This window comes from Leucopleurus acutus (genome assembly GCF_964270905.1).
Source record: "Leucopleurus acutus genome assembly, chromosome: 3".
Taxonomy (NCBI): domain Eukaryota; kingdom Metazoa; phylum Chordata; class Mammalia; order Artiodactyla; family Delphinidae; genus Leucopleurus; species Leucopleurus acutus.
In genome coordinates this window covers 100,251,552-100,274,060 of record NC_139145.1, presented here as the reverse complement: position 1 = coordinate 100,274,060, position 22,509 = coordinate 100,251,552, and the positions used below count along the sequence as shown (strand labels likewise).

General features: G+C 37.0%; 1 protein-coding gene across 2 annotated transcripts in view; it reads right to left on the bottom strand.

Moving 5' to 3' along the window:
* The window catches only part of KIAA0825, a 405,751-nt gene that overhangs the window by 372,124 nt on the left and 11,118 nt on the right, over positions 1-22,509 (bottom strand). Inside the window, exons 1-2 of one of the 2 annotated variants that reach the window (XM_082836447.1) lie at positions 5,588-5,632; positions 2,994-3,142 (exon numbers count right to left, since the gene is read on the bottom strand). The gene's annotated coding sequence lies outside the window, so the exon portion shown is untranslated. Of the gene's footprint in view, positions 1-2,993; positions 3,143-5,587; positions 5,633-22,509 lie in introns of those variants that run through there. The other variant, XM_082836448.1, reaches the window with a different exon arrangement.

Genomic DNA, 22,509 nt, shown 5'->3' with positions numbered 1-22,509 from the left:
CCTAAGAGTCTGCATTTCTAACAAGTTCCCAGGTAATGGTGATACTGCTGGCTTGGGGCCACATTTTGAGTAGCGGGGGCTTAGAGTATGAGATCTGGAGTAACAGTGCTAGTGTTGGAATCCTAGCTCCATTACTTACTAGTTTTATAACCTTCTTGTGTGCCTCTACCATATCTGTAAAATAGTGAGATTAAAGTGTTGTTATGAGGATTACATGAGATAATCCATGGATACTACTTAGAACATAGAACATATTCTATGATACTACTTAGAACATATTCGCTGGAACACAGAAAGCACTCAATAAATATTATCTCTTAATCTTATAGAAAACTATTAAAAGCATATATTGTATCCCATTAGAAAGCCATTTATAGAATTGACTGACATAGCAGAAACACTAAATAAAATTCTATCATTTTTTTCCAGCCAGTCACTAGAACATCACTGTACACTGAAGGACATTTAATATATAAGTTAGACCCACTATCCAACTTTATTAATTACATAAATCTGAAACTACTCTAAATGAATTTGTATAAAGCTGGCTTTGGTCTATACTATTTAAAGAGATTATTTTGTTTCTATGCCAGAAAACTTTTTTATATTGCAGGTGTATACTGAGTTCCAACTCATTTATTTGAATAGCTTTCTCTGAATTTAGAAACAGGCATTTTTGTTTTAAAAATCCATTTTTACCAAATAGAAATCAGAACTAGTATTAGTATGAACAATAATAATGATCTAAAACATTTGTTCAAAAAAGGGCACTAGCATAGTTTAGATGAATTTGGATGAGTTGGTCAAAACCTTCACAGACAACTGTATACATTTTCAAACCACTGTACAATGCAGCATAATTACCTCTTGCTCTTGAGGACTGGGGCTTAGAAAGAATATTACTTGTCAGAATTGTGATGATTTAACAGTGATGTGATATGGGAGAGTTCAGTGGGAAAGAAAAGTAAAGTCAGAACCAGAAATAAAAACTGTTAGAAATTTCTCAAATTCAACACTGCTTGAAAATTAAAGAGATAGAAGGCAGTGAATGGAGTACAACTAGGAAAGAAAGATTAATGTCCCCCCCAGTCATTGATAAAAACCAAGAATGATAAAACCTGCAGGTTCAGTCAAGGAGGGGATGAGAACTATGAAGTGTTTTAGGTTGGCCAGTATCTTTATGAGTCAGCAAGAAAAGATCAGTAAATAATTTGCCTCTCTTTTCACCATTTATTTCTCAAACACAGGTGATGAAAAAGACAATTGTGGGACAGATTCTGATATGTTTATTTTTCTAAATTAAAACTATATTCAACATATGACCTGCGCTGTGAGAGCATGAGAATCAAGGAAAAGGGTGGAATTTGGATAGGGAGATTATTATTTCCCTCCTCTCTCCCTTTCTCTCTTTCCTTGCAGAATGGGGTAAGGAAGGCTCCAGGCTCCTCCTTTAATGTCCAGTGTGGTACTAGAATTTTTTTTAACATTCAGCACAACATATCAGATTTTACTCTACATTTTGCTTTGTATAACAAGTGTTACTTTAAAAATTAAGATTTTACCCCCAAAAAATCTGCTTAAAAGTGCTTCTATAAAGGACTGGCATATGGAAAAATTTAAGGCAGTGTTACCTATACTTAATTATATTGAATAAGGATTCTTCTATTGAAATAATTACCAGGTTTAACTTGTACTTTTAGTGAAAAAAAAAATTGTTGGAATTGTGATTCTTAACATCTAGAGATGATAACCAACAAGATTGGATGGTTTGGATTAGAGGAACAAGAAAACAATTATACCAACATCATGTTTTGTTATTTGGGTTTACAATGGTCTGAATCAAATTCCTGAAAAACAGAAATTTACCAAAATGCATGAGCTAACTTTTTCCACTTATAAGGCAGGTATTAGCTGTCTCTCAATACCAGAGAAGCAAGGAATCCCACTTCAGTGTGACCTATTTATGCCTCTTAGATTCATCATATGCATTTTTTAATGACCTCAAACGAAAGGAAATGTGGAAACCTATTTGAAAAGCTGACATTAAGGTTGTGACACCAATCAAAACAACAAGAGAATCTAAAGTTAAACTGACACACAATCCCCAAATCAGTCTGTTACACTCCTAATTTAAAAAACAGTTACTATGTGAAATAGTGATGGCATGTCAGCCTCTGCTTTGAAACTTCTGAATTTTGTCATTTGGTGTTTGTGTCACAACCTTAATATTATTTAAATATACTTTTTAATATCTATTATTTAAAAAATACCTTTGAATTGAAGATACTCTAGCTTTGAAGAAGCCAACCTCAAAGCACTGCATGCCACTTTTATTAGAAGTGGTGCATAAAACATTTCCTGTTGACAAATCTAATTCATTAAAAGGTGAGATGGATGCATTTTAAAATAACTGGCTGGCATCATTATCTGCAACACCTTTTATAAATTATTCCTCTTTTCCCTTTTGACTGAACTTGTCACAGTTCCCTTTCAGCGTCTGAGTGTTATGCCTCATAGTCAATGCTTTCAACATGTTTAGACAAGTCATAAGTTAAACAAGCAGTGGTACTTTATTTTCTAGAAATGAGAAAGGGTAGCTGAAATACAGATTATTTCAGTCAATTCATTGATTTTTAACTAAAGACAAGTAAAGTCAGTTAGTGGTGGTTTCATCTTACACAAAGGATTTAAAAATAAAGCTATACTGTTTGAGTAGAAGGGAGAATTTGAAAGAAAGGAACATAAAGAGAGATGCTGGCAGCCCTGCTGCACTATTGTGCAGAAGACTTAGTTTAAAATTGAATTGTGCTTCCCCTGACATCGGAGATCAGGCACATCATAAGGCTGACAGCTGGCTGGCACACTACCTTCCTAAAGGAAAATGCTAACTGCATTTCTCTTAGAGGCCAAAGGAATAGAATTATAGAAGCTTTCAAGCAAACTGGGGAGGCAGAGTACAAATCATTTAAAATATGACAAAAAACATTTCTTACCTAATTTTGTTTCAGAAGACTATAAGAATGAGCTTGTCTTCTAATCCTAAGTAGGTGGTAAATTATTTCCTTATGAGTTGTCAGTAGAAGAGCTGCCCTTTCTCTAGTATCTTCAGCAGTTCTTTTTCCACAAAATATACAAAGCACACCTATAAAATAATTAGATACAGCTTTATCACTGCCACATGGAGGGGGCATAGTCACAACATTAGTCATCTACATTGGCAGTGACAGTACTATCATTGTTATAATATACAGACTTGATCCAAGAGATGCTAGAAACACATAAAGACATCCTGATGTTGGGATACCTAAGAAAACCTTATCAGCAAGATGATTCATAGATTACAGGCAAATGGATGACGGATGCACCTAGGAAAACGATATTCAAAACATCCCTTTTATTTTCATTGATTTTTCAAATGTTCCTAAAGAAACGTAGATCACAGAGAGTAAGGGATGGTTGCACCATATGAAATAAGCAATACCTTTCAATACAATTACGTTTTTCTTGTTTAATTACCAGTTGCCCCAGAACTGTTTACTAAAACCATCTTTGGGGTTTCCCTGGTGGTCTGTCTAGTGGTTAAGACTCCAGGCTTTCAATGCAGGGGGCTCGAGTTCAATCCCTGGTTGGGGAACTACATGCCGCGTGGCATGGACAAAATATATTTTTTTAAATTTTGTTTTAATTAAAAAAAATATTTCCCCACTCTTCCAGGTTATCTTATTAAAGTAAATTCTAATTCAGTTGATCTGGGGTTGGAATCTGAGATTCTGTGTTTCTAACAACCTCCCAAGTCAAGTCACCAAAGAGGTGGGTCTGTGGTCTAAACATTCAGTAGTAAGTTTCCACCAATCTATTTGACTTTCCCTGCACCAAAATACACTGTTGTTATTCTTAGTTTTTGGCCCTTTGTCTTTCTATATAATTTTAAAATCTTTTGTCAAGTATTCTCTCCTCCCTAACAAAATGGACAGTTAGGAATTTGATTGATCAAATTGGGCATCTGTAAAATCTTGAGTTTCCCAAGCCATGTGTATTGTATATCATTCCATTTATTAAGGTCTTATTGTCACAAAATAATGCTTTACTATTTTCCCCATGGGAGTTTTGCACATGTCTTGTTATGTCAGATGTACTCCCAGGAACTTCATATTTTGAATGTTAGTATAAATAATATCTCTTTGCAAGGGCTTTATCTTGTTTTGTTTATATATGTATGTATTTGTATAATTTTTGTATATTGATGTATTTATCCAGGATATTTTCTAAACTCTTATTATTTTTTCTGTGGTTTTACATCATACATACATAATGAGTTTTACTTCTTCATTCTAAAATCTATACTTATTTCTTTATCTTGCCTTACTAAAAGAAAAAGAAAAGAAGTCAAATGATAAGTATATTACTTAATAGAAAAATCTATTTTATAATCTGTGATCTGCCAAAATGATCTCTTCATTAGGCTTAGGTCAACTAGAAAACTAATATGAAGAAGGTTCCAGATGCTTCTCTTGATATTTATTGATTGTTCTCATACTTCTTGACTTTCTCTGGTGTCTGATATACAAGTGCTTAAATGTTACTAACATCCATTGTCCCAAGCTGACTTCCAGTTGATACTTCATCAGAAACAGACAAAAACCCTCATGGACAACTTGGCCAGTCTAGGAACTAAATTTGAGCAAAACAGTAAACAGAGGAATTGTAATAAGAGACATGGTTCAGTTCGGTCTAAGAACTAAGTGGAGATGCCCACACTAGGGAGCCATTACAGAGATACAACATATTACCTACACTACATAGCTGAAATCACAAGATTTCATGGAAAACCCAAAAATAATTGAAATTGCTTTCTTGATAACATTATCAGCCTGTAGGGTGAATTGTGCTTCTTGATAGCTTTCAGCCAATCAGTTCGACCACAGGAAAACATTAAGACTTACTGTTCCACAAACTGTCAATGTTGTTAATATTGGTTACCTGAGGAAAGGTAAATGTGCTTGATGGTGGGATGGAGAATGGGGTAAAGAAAGAGAAAGATGCAGTAACTAAAATAATAATAACGACTGCAGTAATAATAATAAAAATACAACAAACTATTCTTTAAAAATGGGTTCAAAATCCACTAAAATAATAATCATGAAGAAATATAGCAATGCAGAAAATGCTGAAAAGGACAGATGAAAACAGGACCCAAGCACACATATACACATTACATTGCAACTGTTTAACAATATGTGCACAAAATTTTTGGTTAGGAAAATCAATAAGCATGTATTTTCCCCCCTTCTCCTCTAGAGATTCCCTTAAAAAGATAAAAAAGGTGTGTGTTGGGGTGAGGGAACAGGATGTAAACTCACAAAAATGAAGAGACTGAGAGAGGCATCACTACAAATTTGTACAATGTAAGACAGATGAAAGAGCTTTCATGGTAAAAACAGATTGGAAAAAGCAAAACTCTAGAATGTGTGCAGAGACTGCAATTAAAGGAATGTCCTATATCATTGGCAGAAGTGTGGAGTAAGAAGTGAAGCTAAAGTATGCAAACAATTGACTGCCCAAGAAACACTGAATCTCCCTCCCCTACCTTTTTGTACAGCAACTTCTTTTTTTTTTCTTCTCCGTAGTTAACCATCTGACTGTGAGTAAAAAAAAAAAAAAGTAAATGGGAAAAGTGGTGTGTTTGAAGATACGAAATAACTATCTAGAAAATTAAGGATCAAAAGAGATGGGAGGGAGGGGATTAGGAAAACATGGTGGAGTCGAAGGACTTGAGCTCACCTCCTCATATGAAAACACCAAAATCAAAACTAACTGTTAAACAACCACTGAAAAAAAGACTGGAACATACCAAAAAAGATAATCCAAAGACAAAGAAGAAGCCACAACGAGACAGTAGCAGGGGCACTTTCATCATATAATCAAATCCCATACCCGCTGGGTAGGCAAGCCACAAACTGGAAAATAATTATATCACATATCACAGAGGTTCTCCCACAGGAGTGAGAGTTCTGAGCCCCACACCAGGCTCCCCAGCCTGGGGGTCTGGCATCAGGACGAAGAGCCCCCAGAGCATTTGGTATTGAAGAACAGTGGGCCTTGAGTGCAGTAGCTCCATAGGACTGGGGTAAACAGAGACTCCACTCATGGAGGGCACACACAAAGTTTCATGTGCTCTGGAACCCAGGGCAAAGCAGTGACTCCATAGGAACCAGGGTCAGACCTACCTGCAGGTCTTGGAGGGTCTCCTGGGGAGGTGGGGGTCGGCTGTGGCTCACTGTGGAGATAAGGACACTGATAGTAGAGGCCCCAGGGAATATTTAGCATGAGCACTCCTGGACATTGCCATTTTGGCACTGAGACCTGGCCTCATCCAACAGCCTGCAGGCTCCAGTGCTGGGATGCCTCCAGCCAAACAACCAACAATGTGGGGACACAGCCCCACCCATCAGCAGACAGGGTGCCTAAAGTCATCCTGAGCCCACAGCTGCCTCTAAACACACCCCTTGACATGGCCCTGGCCTTCAGAGGTAAAGACCCAGCTCCATCCACCAGTGGGCAGGTACCAGTCCCGCCCACCAGGAAGCCTGCACAAGCACCTCGACCAACCTCACCCACCAGGGAGCAGACACCAGACGCAAGAGGAACTACAATCCTGCAGCCTGTGGAACAGAGAACACAAATGCAGAAAACTAGAGGAAGGGAAGAAAAAGAACTACAAAAACAAATCCAAAACAATTAACAAAATGGCAACGAGAACATATATATCGATAATTACCTTAAATGTAAATGGATTAAATGCTCCAACCAAAGGACAAAGACTGGCTGAATGGATACAAAAACAAGACCCATTTATATGTTGTCCACAAGAGACCCACTTCAGATCTAGGAACACATACAGACTGAAAGTCAGGGGATGGAAAAAGATATTCCATGCAAATGGAAACCAAAAGAAAGCTGGAGTAGCAATTCTCATATCAGACAAAATAGACTTTAAAATAAAGACTATTACAAGAGACAAAGAAGGACACTACATAATGATCAAGGGATCGATCAAAGAAGAAGATGGAACAATTGTATATATTTTTGAACCCAACATAGGAGCACCTCAATACAGAAGGCAAATACTGACAGCCATAAAAGGGGAAATAGAGAGTAACACATTCATAGTAGGGGACTTTAACACCCCACTTTCACCAATGGACAGATGATCCAAAATGAAAATAAATAAGGAAACACAAACTTTAAACGATACATTAAACAAGATGGACTTAATTGATATTTATAGGACATTCTATCCAAAAACAACAGAATACACATTTTTCTCAAATGCTCATGGAACATTCTCCAGATACATCATATCCTGGGTCACAAATCAAGCCTGGGTAAATTTAAGAAAATTGAAATTGTATCAAGTAACTTTTCCGACCACAATGCTATGAGACTAGATATCAATTACAGGAAACGATCTGTAAAAAATACAAACAAATGGAGGCTAAACAATACACTACTTAATAACGAAGTGATCACTGAGGAAATGAAAGAGGAAATCAAAAAATACCTAGAAACAAATGACAATGGAGACACGACAACGCAAAACCTATGGGATGCAGCAAAAGCAGTTCTAAGAGGGAAGTTTATAGCAATATAAGCTTACCTTAAGAAACAGGAAACATCTTGAATGAACAACCTAACTTTGCACCTAAATCAATTAGAGAAAGAAGAACAAAAAAAGCCCAAAGTTAGCAGAAGGAAAGAAATCATAAAGATCAGATAAGAAATAAATGAAAAACAAATGAAGGAAATGATAACAAAGATCAATAAAACTAAAAGCTGGTTCTGTGAAAGGATAAACAAAATTGAAAAAACCATTAGCCAGACTCATCAAGAAAAAAAGGGAGAGGACTCAAATCAATAGAATTAAAAATGAAAAAGGAAAAGTAACAACTGACACTGCAGAAATACAATAGATCATGAGAGATTACTACAAGCAACTCTATGCCAATAAAATGGACAACCTGGAAGAAATGGACAAATTCTTAGAAAGGCACAACCTGCTAAGACTGAATCAGGAAGAAATAGAAAATATGAACAGACCAATCACAAGCACTGAAATTGAAATTGTGATTAAATATCTTCCAACAAACAAAAGCCCAGGACCAGATGGCTTCACAGGTGAATTCTATCAAACATTTAGAGAAGAGCTAACACCTATCCTTCTCAAACTCTTCCAAAATGTAGCAGAGGGAGGAACACTCCCAAACTCATTCTACGAGGCCACCATCACCCTGATACCAAAACCAGACAAGGATGTCACAAAGAAAGAAAACTACAGGCCAGTATCACTGAGGAACATAGATGCAAAAATCCTCAACAAAATATTAGCAAACAGAATCCAACAGCATATTAAGAGGATCATACACCATGATAAAGTGTGGTTAATTCCAAGAATGCAGGGATTCTTCAATATACGCAAACCAATCAATGTGATACACCATACTAACAAATTGAAGGAGAAAAAGCATATGGTCATCTCAATAGATGCAGAGAAAGCTTTCGACAAAGTTCAACACCAATTTATGATAAAAACCCTCCAGAAAGTAGGCATAGAGGGAACTTTCCTCAACATAATAAAGGCCATATATGACAAACCCACAGCCAACATCGTCCTCAATGGTGAAAAACTGAAAGCATTTCCACTAAGATCAGGAACAAGACAAGGTTGCCCACTCTCACCACTATTATTCAACATATTTTTGGAAGTTTTAGCCACAGCAATCAGAGAAGAAAAGGAAATAAAAGGAATCCAAATCGGAAAAGAAGAAGTAAAGCTGTCACTGTTTGCAGATGACATGATACTATACATAGAGAATCCTAAAGATGCTACCAGAAAACTACTAGAACTAATCAATGAATTTGGTAAAGTAGCAGGATACAAAATTAATGCACAGAAATCTCTGGCATTCCTATACACTAAGGATGAAAAATTCGAAAGTGAAATCAAGAAAACACTCCCATTTACCACTGCAACAAAAAGAATAACATATCTAGGAATAAACGTACCTAAGGAGATAAAAGACCTGTATGCAGAAAGTTATAAGACACTGATGAAAGAAATTAAAGATGATACAAATAGATGGAGAGATATACCATGTTCTTGGATTGGAAGAATCAACATTGTGAAAATGACTCTACTACCCAAAGCAATCTACAGATTCAATGCAATCTCTATCAAACTACCACTGGCATTTTTCACAGAAGTAGAAGAGATAATTTCCCAATTTGTATGGAAACACAAAAGACCCCAAATAGCCAAAGCAATTTCGAGAATGAAAAACAGAGCTGGAGGAATCAGGCTCCCTGACTTCAGACTATACTACAAAGCTACAGTAATCAAGACAGTAGGTTACTGGTACAAAAACAGAAATATAGATCAATGGAACAGGATAGAAAGCCCAGAAATAAACCCACACACATATGGTCACCTTATCTTTGATAAAGGAGGCAGGAATGTACAGCGGAGAAAGGACAGCCTCTTCAATAAGTGGTGTTGGGAAAACTGGAAAGGTACATGTAAAAGTATGAGATTAGAACACTCCCTAACCCCATACACAAAAATAAGCTCAAAAATTCTGGCCTTACCTAAATGTAAGGCCAGAAACTATCAAACTCTTAGAGGAAAACATAGGCAGAACACTCTATGACATAAATCACAGCAAGATCCTTTTTTGACCCACCTCCTAGAGAAATGGAAATAAAAATAAACAAATGGGACCCAATGAAACTTCAAAGCTTTGCACAGCAAAGGAACCCATAAACAAGACAAAAAGACAGTCCTCAGAATGGGAGAAAATATTTGCAAATCAAGCAACTGACAAAGGATTAATCTCCAAAATTTACAAGCAGCTCATGCAGCTCAATAACAAAAAAAACAAACAATCCAATTCAAAAATGGGCAGAAGACCTAAATAGACATTTTCCAAAGAAGATATACAGACTGCCAACAAACACATGAAGGAATGCTCAACATCATTAATCATTAGAGAAATGCAAATCAAAGCTACAATGAGATATCATCTCACACAGGTCAGAATGGCCATCATCAAAAACTCTAGAAACAATAAATGCTGGAGAGGGTGTGGAGAAAAGGGAACCCTCTTGCACTGCTGGTGGGAATGTGAATTGGTACAGCCACTATGGAGAACAGTATGGAGGCTCCTTAAAAAACTACAAATAGAACTACCATATGACCCAGCAATCCCACTACAGGGCATATACCCTGAGAAAACCATAATTCAAAAAGAGTCATGTACCGAAATGTTCATTGCAGCTCTATTTACAATAGCCAGGAGATGGAAACAACCTAAGTCTTCATCATCGGATGAATGGATAAAGAAGATGTGGCACATATGTACAATGGAATATTACTCAGCCATAAAAAGAAACAAAATTGAGTTATCTGTAGTGAGGTGGATGGACCTAGAGTCTGTCATACAGCGTGAAGTAAGTCAGAAAGACAAATACCGTATACTAACACATATATATGGAATCTAAGAAAAAAAAATGTCATGAAGAACCTAGGGGTAAGACAGGAATAAAGACACAGACCTACTGGAGAATGGACCTGAGGATATGGGGAGGGGGAAGTGTAAGCTGGGACAAAGAGAGTTGCATGGACATATATATACTACCAAACGTAAAATAGATAACTAGTCAGAAGCAGCTGCATAACACAGGGAGATCAGCTCGGTGCTTTGTGACTACCTAGAGGGCTGCGATAGGGAGGGTGGGAGGGAGGGAGACGCAAGCGGGAAGTGATATGGGAACATATGTATATGTATAACTGATTCACTTTGTTATAAAGCAGAAACTAACAAAAAAAAAAGAAAGAAAGAAATAGTACTTGAGGGGACTTCCCTGGTGGTCCAGTGGGTAAGACTTTGTGCTCCCAATGCAGGAGGCCCCAGCTCCATCCCTGGTCGGGGAACTACATCCCGCATGCATGCCGCAACTAAGAGTCCGCATGCTGCAACTAAGAATTTTGCGTGCCACAACTAAGAAGTTCGCATGACGCAATTAAAGATCCAGCATGCCACAACTAAGATACAGTGCAGCCAAAATAAATTAATTTTTAAAAAAAAGAAATAGTATTTGAGAAAAACAGATATAAAAGGGTCAATACATCAAAACGCTGTAATATTTATAAATATATATGCACCTAAAACAGGGCCTCAAAGTCAACAGAGCAAAAATTGACAGAATTCAAAAAAGAAATTGACTATTTGAGAATTATAATTAGATATTTCAATCCTCTGCACTCAATAATTGATGGAATTAAACAGAAAAACAGCAAGAGTACAGAAGATCTGAATGCTGTCAACCTATTCAACCTAACTCCCATATACAGACTACCCCTCGCAATGATGGGAGAATATACTTTTTTTTTTCAAATGCCAAAAAATTTTTTCAAAAATAGATCATATTCTAGGTCATAAAACAAGTCTCAATAAATTTAAAAGTAATGAGATCATAGGAAGTAATAAGATCACGTTCTGTAAGTACAACAAAATTAAATCAGAAATCAATAGCATTACAAAATTTTGGAAAATTCCCAATATTTGGAAGTTAAAGAACATACTTTTAAATAACAACAAGTCACAAAAGGAATCACAGGGGATATTAGAAAATATTTTTTACTGAATGATAGTGAAACACAATTTGTCACATTTTATGGCATACATAAAAAGCTATAGAAGGAAATCTATAGCTTTAAACACATATCAAAAAAGAAGAAAGGTGTAAAATAAGTACCTCAAGATTCAATCTTAGGACACTAGAAAAAGAAGAGCAAACCACATGCAAAGCAAGGAGATGAAAGGCAACGTAAAGGATTACAGCAGAAATAAATGATACAGAAAAGAGAAAAGCAATAGACAATAAAAACAAAAGTTGGTTTTTGAAAATATTAACAAAATTGCAAACGCTTAGCTAGACGATCAAGAGAAAAAGAAAAAGGGCATAAATTACCAAAATAATGAATGAAAAATATATCACTATTGGTCATACAGAAATCGAAAAGATTATAAGACAACACAATGAACAACTTTTTGCCAAAAAGTAGACACACAGATGAAATGGACACATTTTTAGAAAGACATAAATGACCAAAACCAAATCAAGAAAAACTGTAAAAAATGAACAGATCTAAAACAAGTAAAGAAGTTGAATTAGTAATTCAAAATCTTCCCACAAGGAAAAGCAAAGACCCAAGGTCTTCACTGGTGAATTCTATAAAATAAAAAAAATAATAATAATACCAACATTTCACAAACTCTTTTAGAAAACAGAGGAAAAAAACCTTCCTAACTCATTCTATGATGACAGTATTACCCTGAAAACAAAGCCAAACAAACACACCAGAAGAAAATAAAACTGTAGACTAAATGCCTATATTAAAAAAGAAAGATCTAAAATCAATACCATAACCATCAACCTTAAGAAACTAGAAAAAGAAGAGCAATCTAAACCTAAAGCAAGCAGAAGGAAGAAAACATTGCACGCACGCACACACACACAGAAAAGAGAGGTAAGATTGAAATTGTAAAAATTAGGATTGAAAGGAGGAACGCTATTACTGACCTTACAGAAATAAAGAGATTAGAAGGGGATACAATATACAGTTGTACATCATTAAATTTTATAAACTAGATGAAATAGACAAATTCCCAAAAAGACACAAAGTACTGAAATGACTGGAGACTAAAAAATATGAAAAGACCTATAACAAAAAAGCAGATTGAATTAATGATCAAAAACTTTTTCACAAAGACAAAGCCAGATCAGACGGTTTCATTGGTGAATTCTACCAGAAATTAACACCAATCCTTCACAAACTCTCCCAAAAACAGAAGCAGAGGGAACACTTCTCAACTCATTCTCTAAGGCCAGTATTACCTTGATACTAAAACCAGACAAAAACATTACAAGAAAAGAAAACTATACACCAATATTCCTTATAAATATATAGGCTAAAATACTCAACAAACTATTAACAAATTGAATCCAGCAACATATAAAAAGCATTTTACACCACGATTAAGTGGCATTTATCCCAGGAATGTAAGATTGAATCAACACATGAAAATGAACCAATGTAATATACCTCGTTAATAGAATATAGGACAAAAACTATGTGATGATCTAAATAGATGCAGAGAAGAATGTGTGAAAATCCAACACCCTTGCATGATTAAAAAAACTCAACAAACCAGGAGTAGAAGGGAATTTCATCAACTTGATAAAAGACATTTACAAAAAACCCACAACTAACTTCATACTTAATGGTGAAAGACAGAAAGCTTTGCCCTTAAGATCAGGAACAAGACAAGTGTGTCCGTTTTTAACCCTTCTGTTCAATACTGTACTGGAAATTCTAGCCAGGACAATTAGGCAAGAAAAGTAAATACAAGGCATCCAGACTGGAAAGGAAGAAGTAAAACTATTCCAGACTGGAAAAGAAGAAGTAAAACTGTCTCTTCTTATAGATGACATGATCTTGTATGTAGAAAGTCCTAAGGAATTCTAAAACAAACCAAAAACTCAAACTATTGGAGCTAATAAATACATTCAACAAAGTTTGCAGAAAATAAGATTAATAAACTGAAACAAATTATATTTAATATGCTAGCAATTAACAATTTTAAAATGAAATTAGGAAAGAAATTCCATTTACAATAGCATCAAATAGAATAAAATATTTAGGAAAACATTTAACAAAAGAAGTGCAAGACCTATCCACTGAAAGATCTAAATATATGAAAAGTCCATTGGTTATGGACTGAAAGATTTAATATTGTTAAAATGGCAATACTTCTCAAATTAATATACAGATTCAATGTAATCTCTATCAAAAACTCAGCTGCCTATTAACAAAATGATCTTAAAATTTATATGGAAATGCAAGAGATAGTCAAAAAAATCTTGAAAAAGAAGAATGGAGTTAGAGAACTCACATTTCCTACTTTTCAAAACTTACTACAGAGCTGCAGTAATCAAGACTGTGTGATAGGATAGGCATAAAGATAGACATGTAATCAATGGAATAGAATGGAGAGTCCAAAAATAAACCCATACAATGTTCAATTGATTTTTGGTAAGGAATTCAAGAAAATTAATAGGGAAAGATTGTCTTTTCAAGCAAAGTTGCTGAGACAACTGAATATCAACATGCAAAAGAATGAAGTCGAACTCCTTCATCTAAAGACATACAAAAATGTACTCAAAATCGATCTGAGACCTAAACACAAGTGATAAAATACATACAATTTTTAGAGGAAATCACAGGTGTAAAATCAAGAACATTTGTGCTTCAAAGGATGACATCAATAAAGTGAAAAAACAACCTACTGAGTGGGAGAAAATATTTGCAAATCAAATATCTGATAAGGAGATAGTATCCCAAAATCTATACAGAACTATTACAGCTCAACAATAAAATGACAAGTAATTCAATTTAAAAATGACAAAGGGGTACTTCCCTGATGGTCCAGTGGTAAAGAATCTGCCTTCCAATGCAGGGGACGTGAGCGTGATACCTGGTCAGGGAACTAAGATCCCACATACCGCGGGGCAACAAAGCCCATGCACCACAACTACTGAGCTCATGTGCCTCAACTAGAGAGTCCATAGGCCGCAAACTACAGAGCCCACGCTCTCTGGAGCCCACGTCACAACTAGACAAGAGAAAATCCGCACTCTACAACTAGAGAGAAGCCCGCACACCGCAAGGAAGAGCCTGCCTGCTGCAACAAGCACCATAATGAAAAATCCCACATGCCTCAACAAAGACCCCACACAGATAAATAAATAAATAATAAATAAATAAATATTGTTTTAAAAAATTACAAAATATTTGAATAGACATATGTCCAAAGGAGATAGACAAATGGCCAATAAGTACATGAAATGATGTTGAGCATCATTAATTATCAGATAAATACAAATTGAGACCACGTAAGATACCACTTCACAACTCACTAGAATGGCTATAATCAAAAGACAGACACTAACATGTTTTGGGGAGGATGTGGAAAAACTGAAACCATCTCACATTGTTAGTGGGATTGTAAAGGTCTCCCTCCCCCACCCCTCTCAGTGGGGTATTTCATTTGCATTTTGCATTTTTTAATTATTTTTGTGATCTCTCCCACTACACTGAAGCATTTGAGACTAGGACTAGGTCTCTTTCCCTCACTCGAGTATATCAGTTAGAGCAACTGTCATTCTGTGCTACCCGCAATCACTGATTTGCTTACCTCTCTCAACCACTAGACTATAATCTTCTTAAGAGAGAAACTGTGCTTCCTTTATTTTTGCATCCTAGTACCTAGTCTAGTAGTTAACACACAGGAAATACAAAAGAAAAAATTAAATAAGAGATTCCAAAGTATGGTACACAGATCCCTGGTGGAGACCCAACATTCTTACAGAAGGTTCACAAGGTAAAAACTATTTTCATAGTAATAAGACATTACAAGCCATTTCAATAGGTCGACATTTGTACTAAATGCAAAAGCAACAATGCCCTAGCACAAATTATAATCCCCAAACTGTGTTAATTTTACTAGTTTTCTATTGCGACTGTAATAAGTTGCCACAAATTTATCGTCATAAAGCGACAAAAATTTATTATCTTACAGTTCTCCTGGTTAAAGACCATTTCAGGGTCTCACTAGGCTAAAACCAAAGGCTCAGCAGTTGCATTCCTTTCTGGAGGCTGTGAAGACAATCCGTTGTTTCCTTGCATTTTTTTAGCTTCTAGAGGCTGCTCTCATTCCTTGGCTGGTGGCCCACTTCCCCCATTTTCTAGCTAGCTATGTGAGTCCTTTTCATATCTCATCACTCTGAATTACTCTTCTGACTCCTTCTTCCACTTTGGAGAAACACTGTAATTACACTGCACCCATTCAGATAATCCAGGATAATCTGAATATTTTAAAGTAAACTGACTAGCAAATTTAAGTCCCCTTTGCTATATAACATAACATAGTCACAGGTTCTAGGGATTATGATGTAGGCGTTTCTGGGGGCCATTCTCCTGCCTACCCCTGTAGTCACATTTTTCACCATCACACAGTTAAAATAAAAAATAGTGGTAGGTTCACTTAATAATGTCCTTGATGAGGCACTAAAAATTAGTAATTTTATTAACTCAACCTTTGAATACACCACACATTTTCTCAAAATTAATCAAATTGAGCTGTCATTTCAAGGAAAATATTAGACAGTATTTGTTGCCAATGATAAAATTAGAGTTTTAAAGCAAAAACAAATATCTTGGAAAATTCATATACTTGCAGATGGACAATTTTGCAATATTTTAAGATTTTCCTGAGGAAATTACTGGTGATATTAACAAATGGGATTTTTTGATATTGTATAATGAAGTATATTAAGATTTGGAAGTCAAGCATACCTCAGTGAATCAATATTTTCATATGGCCAATGCATTATGTAACAAAAGTATGTGTTTGTAAAAGATTCATTCAAAGTGCACGATGCGGGGCAGGCTTCAAGATGGTGGAACAGTAAGACGTGGAGATGACCTTCCTCCCCACAAATACATCAGGAATACATCTACATGTGGAACACCTCCTACAAAACACCTATTGAACGCTGGCAGAAGACCTCAGACGTCCCAACAAGCAAAAGAAACTCCCCACGTACCTGGGTAGGGCAAAAGAAAAAACAGAGACAAAAGAATAGGGACAGGACCTGCACCAGTGGGAGGGAGCTGTGAAGGAGGGAAGGTTTCCACACACTAGGAAGCCGCTTCGTGGGCGGAGACTGCGGGTGGAGGAGTGGGGAGCTTCGGAGCCACAGAGGAGAGCGCAGCAACAGGGGTGTGGAGGGCAAAGCGGAGAGATTCCCACACAGAGGATCAGGGCCGACCGGCACTCACCAGCCCGAGAGGTTTGTCTGCTCACCCGCCGGGGCGGGCGGGGCTGGGAGTTGAGGCTGGGGCTTCGGTCGGAGCGCCGGGAGAGGACTGGGGTTGGTAGCCTGAACACAGCCTGCAGGGGGTTAGTGCACCACAGCTAGCCGGGAGGGAGGCCGGGGAAAAGTCTGGACCTGCAGAAGAGGCAAGAGACTTTTTCTTCCCTCTTTGTTTCCTGGTGCGCCAGGATAGGGGATTAAGAGCGCTGCTTAAAGGTGCTCCAGAGAAGGGCGCAAGCCGCAGCTATCAGCGCGGACACCAGAGACGGGCATGAGATGCTAAGGCTGCTGCTGCAGCCACCAAGAAGCCTGTGTGCAACCACAGGTCACTATCCACACCTCTCCTCCGGGGAGCCTGTGCAGCCCGCCACTGCCAGGGTCCCATGATCCAGGGACAACTTCCCCAGAACACACGGCATGCCTCAGGCTGTTGCAACGTCACGCCGGCCTCTGCCACCGCAGGCTGGCCCCGCATTCCGTACCCCTCCCTTCCGCCCCGCCTGAGTGAGCCAGAGCCCCCTAATCAGCTGCTCCTTTAACCCCATCCTGTCTGGGCGAAGAACAGACGCCCTCAGACGACCTACACGCAGAGGCGGGGCCAAATCCAAAGCTGAACCCCGGGAGCTGTGCGAACAAAGAAGAGAAAGGGAAATCTCTCCCAGCAGCCTCAGGAGCAGCGGATTAAATCTCCAAAATCAACGTGATGTACGCTGCACCTCTGGAATACATGAATAAACAACAAATCATCCCAAACTGAAGAGGTGGACTTTGGGAGCAACGATATATATATATATATATATATTTTTTTTTTTTTTTCCTTTCTCTCTTTCTGAGTCTGTATGTGTATGCTTCTGTGTGTTATTTTGTCTGTATAGCTTTGCTTTTACCATTTGTCCTAGGGTTCTGTCTGTCCGGTGTTTTTTTTCTTTTTAGTAGAGTTTTTAGCACTTGTTATCATTGGTGGATTTGTTTTTAGGTATGGTTGCTCTCTTCTCTTTCCTTTTTTTTTTATTACTTTAAAAATTTTTTTAATAATAATTTTTTATTTTAATAACTTTATTTTATTTTTCTTTCTTTCCTTCTTTTTTTCTCCCTTTTACTCTAAGCCGTGTGGATGACAAGCTCTTGGTGCTCCAGCCAGGCGTCAGGGCTGTGCCTCTGAGGTAGGAGAGCCAAGTTCAGGACATTGGTCCACCAGAGACCTCCCAGCTCTACATAATATCAAATGGTGAAAATCTCCCAGAGATCTAAATCTCAATGCCAAGATCCAGCTCCACTGAATGACCAGCAAGCTACAGTGTTGGATATCCTATGCCAAACAACTAGCAACACAGGAACACAACCCCACCCATTAGCAGGGAGGCTGCCTAAAATCATAATAAGGTCACAGACACACCACCAGACGTGCACCTGCCCACCAGAAAGACAAGATGCAGCCTCATCCACCAGAACACAGGCACTAGTCTGGTCCACCAGGAAGCGTACACAACCCACGGAACCAACCTTAGCCACTGGGAGCAGACACCAAAAACAACGGGAACTACGAACCTGCAGGCTGCGAAAAGGAGAACCCAAACACAGTAAGCCAAGCAAAAAAAGAAGACAGAGAAACACACAGCAGATGAAGGAGCAAGGTAAAAACCCACCAGAACTAACAAATGAAGAGGAAATAGGCAGTCTATCTGAAAAACAACTCGCAAAAATGATAGTAAAGATGATCCAAAATCTTGGAAAGAGAATGGAGAAAATACAAGAAACGTTTAACAAGGACCTAGAAGAACTAAAGAGCAAACAGTGATGAACAACACAATAAATGAAATTTAAAATTCTCTAGAAGAAATCAATAGCAGAAAAACTAAGGAAGAAGAACGGATAAGTGACCTGGAAGATAAAATAGTGGAAATAACTGCCACAGAGCAGAATAAAGAAAAAAGGATGAAAAGAATTGAGGACAGTATCAGAGACCTCTGGGACAACATTAAATGCACCAACATTCGAATTATAGGGGTCCCAGAAGAAGACGAAGAGAGAGAAAGGGACTGAGAAAATATTTGAAGAGATTATAGTTGAAAACTTCCTTAATATGGGAAAGGAAATAGTTAATCAAGTTCAGGAAGCTCAGAGTCCCATACAGGATAAATCCAAGGAGAAACACAACAAGACACATATTAATCAAACTACCAAAAATTAACTACAAAGAAAAAATATTAACAGCAGCAAGGGAAAAACAACAAATAACACACAAGGGAATCCCCATAAAGTTAACAGCTGATCTTTCAGCAGAAACTGCAAGTCAGAAGGAAGTGGCAGGACATATTTAAAGTGATGAAGGAGAAAAACCTACAACCAAGATTACTCTACCCAGCAAGGATCTCATTCAGATTCGACAGAGAAATTAAAAGCTTCAGAGACAAGCAAAAGCTAAGAGAATTCAGCACCACCAAATCATCTTTACAACAAATGCTAAAGGAACTTCTCTAGGCAGGAAACACAGGAGAAGGAAAAGACCTACAATAATAAACCCAAAACAATTAAGAAAATGGTAACAGAAACATACATATCTATAATTACCTTAAATGTAAATGGTTTAAATGCTCCAACCAAAAGACATAAACTGGCTGAACAGATACAAAAACAAGCCCCGTATATATGCTGTTTACAAGAGACCCACTTCAGACCTAGGGACACATACAGACTGAAAGTGAGGGGATGGAAAAAGATATTCCATGCAAATGGAAACCAAAAGAAAGCTGGAGTAGCAATTCTCACATCAGACAAAATAGACTTTAAAACAAAGAGTATTACAAGAGACAAAGAAGGACACTACATAATGATCAAGGGATCAATCCCAGAAGAAGATGGAACAATTGTATATATTTTTGAACCCAACATAGGAGCACCTCAATACATAAGGCAAATACTAACTAACAGCCATAAAAGGCAGAAACAACAGTAACACAATCTTAGTAGGGGACTTTAACACCCCACTTTCACCAATGGACAGATCATCCAAAATGAATATAAATAAGGAAACACAAGCTTTAAATGATACATTAAACAAGATGGACTTAATTGATATTTATAGGACATTCCATCCAAAAACAACAGAATACACATTTTTCTCAAGTGCTCATGGAACATTCTCCAGGATGGATCATATCTTCTGTCACAAATCAAGCCTTCGTAAATTTAAGAAAATTGAAACCGTATCAAATATCTTTTCTGATCACAATGCTATGAGACTCGATATCAATTACACGAAAAAATCTGTAAAAAATACAATCACATGGAGGCTAAACAATACACTACTTAATAACCAAGAGATCATTGAAGAAATCAAAGAGGAAATCAAGAAATACCTAGAGACAAATGACAATGAAAACACAATGACCCAAAACCTATGGGATGCAGCAAAAGCAGTTATAAGAGGGAAGTTTATAGCAATACAATCCTACCTTCAGAAACAAAAAATGTCTCAAATAAACAACCTAACCTTACACCTAAACCAATTAGAGAAAGAATAACAACAACAACAAAAAAAAACCAAAGTTAGCAGAAGGAAAGAAATCATAAAAATTATTTCAGAAATAAATGAAAAAGAAATGAAGGAAACAATAGCAAAGATCAATAAAACTAAAAGCTGGTTCTTTGAGAAGATAAACAAAAGTGGTAAAACATTAGCCAGACTCATAAAGAAAAAAAGGGAGAAGAATCAAATCAGTAGAATTAGAAATGAAAAAGAAGTAACAACGGACACTGCAGAAATACAAAGAATCAAGAGAGATTACTACAAGCAACTACATGCCAATAAAATGGACAACCTGGAAGAAATGGACAAATTCTTAGAAATGCACAACCTCCCAACACTGAACCAGGAAGAAATAGAAAATATGAACAGACCAATCACAAGCACTGAAATTGACACTGTTATTAAAAATCTTCCAACAAACAAAAGCCCAGGACCAGATGGCTTCACAGGTGAATTCTATCAAACATTTAGAGAAGAGCTAACACCCATCCTTCTCAAACTCTTCCAAAATATAGCAGAGAGGGGAACACTCCCAAACTCATTCTACGAGGCCACCATCACCCTGATACCAAAACCAGACAAAGATGTCACAAAGAAAGAAAACTATAGGCCAATATCACTGATGAACATAGACGTAAAAATCCTCAACAAAACACTAGCAAACAGAATCCAACAGCACATTAAAAGGATCATACACCATGATCAAGTGGGGTTTATCCCAGGAATGCAAGGATTCTTCAATATATGCAAATCAATCAATGTGATACACCATATTAACAAATTGAAGGAGAAAAACCGTATGATCATCTCAATAGGTGCAGAGAAAGCTTCTGAGAAAATTCAACACCTGTTTATGATAAACCCCCCCCCAGAAAGTAGGCATAGAGGGATCTTACCTAAACATGACAAAGGCCATATATGACAAACACATAGCCAACATCATTCTCAATGGTAAAAAACTGAAACCATTTCCTCTAAGATCGGGAACAAGACAAGGTTGTCCACTCTCACCACTATTATTCAACATAGTTTTAGAAGTTTTAGCCACAGCAATCAGAGAAGAAAAAGAAATAAAAGGAATCCAAATCAGAAAAGAAGTAAAGCTGTCACTGTTTGCAGATGACATGATACTATACATAGAGAATCCTAAAGAAGCTACCAGAAAACTACTAGAGCTAATCAATGAATTTGGTAAAGTAGCAGGATACAAAATTAATGCACAGAAATCTCTTGCATTCCTATACACTAACGATGAAAAATCTGAAAGTGAAATTAAGAAAAGTCTCCCATTTACCACTGCAACAAAAAGAATAAAATACCTAGGAACAAACCTACCTAAGGAGACAAAAGACCTGTATGCAGAAAGTTATAAGACACTGATGAAAGAAATTAAAGATGATACAAATAGATGGAGAGATATACCATGTTCTTGGATTGGAAGAATCAACATTGTGAAAATGACTCTACTACCCAAAGCAATCTACAGATTCAATGCAATCTCTATCAAACTACCACTGGCATTTTTCACAGAAGTAGAAGAGATAATTTCCCAATTTGTAGGAAACACAAAAGACCCCAAATAGCCAAAGCAGTCTTGAGGGAAAAAAAAGGAGCTGGAGGAATCAGACTCCCTGACTTCAGACATTACTACTAAGCTACAGTAATCAAGACACTAATGTACTGGCACAAAAACAGAAATATAGATCAATGGAACAGGATAGAAAGCCTAGAGATAAACCCACACACATATGGTCACCTTATCTTTGATAAAGGAGGCAAGAATATACAATGGAGAAAAGACAGCCTCTTCAATAAGTGGTGCTGGGAAAACTGGACAGCTACATGTAAAAGAATGAAATTAGGACATTCTCTAACACCATAAACAAACATAACCATAAAATGGATTCAAGACCTAAATGTAAGGCCAGACACTATTAAACTCTTAGAGGAAAACATAGGCAGAACACTCTATGGCATAAATCACA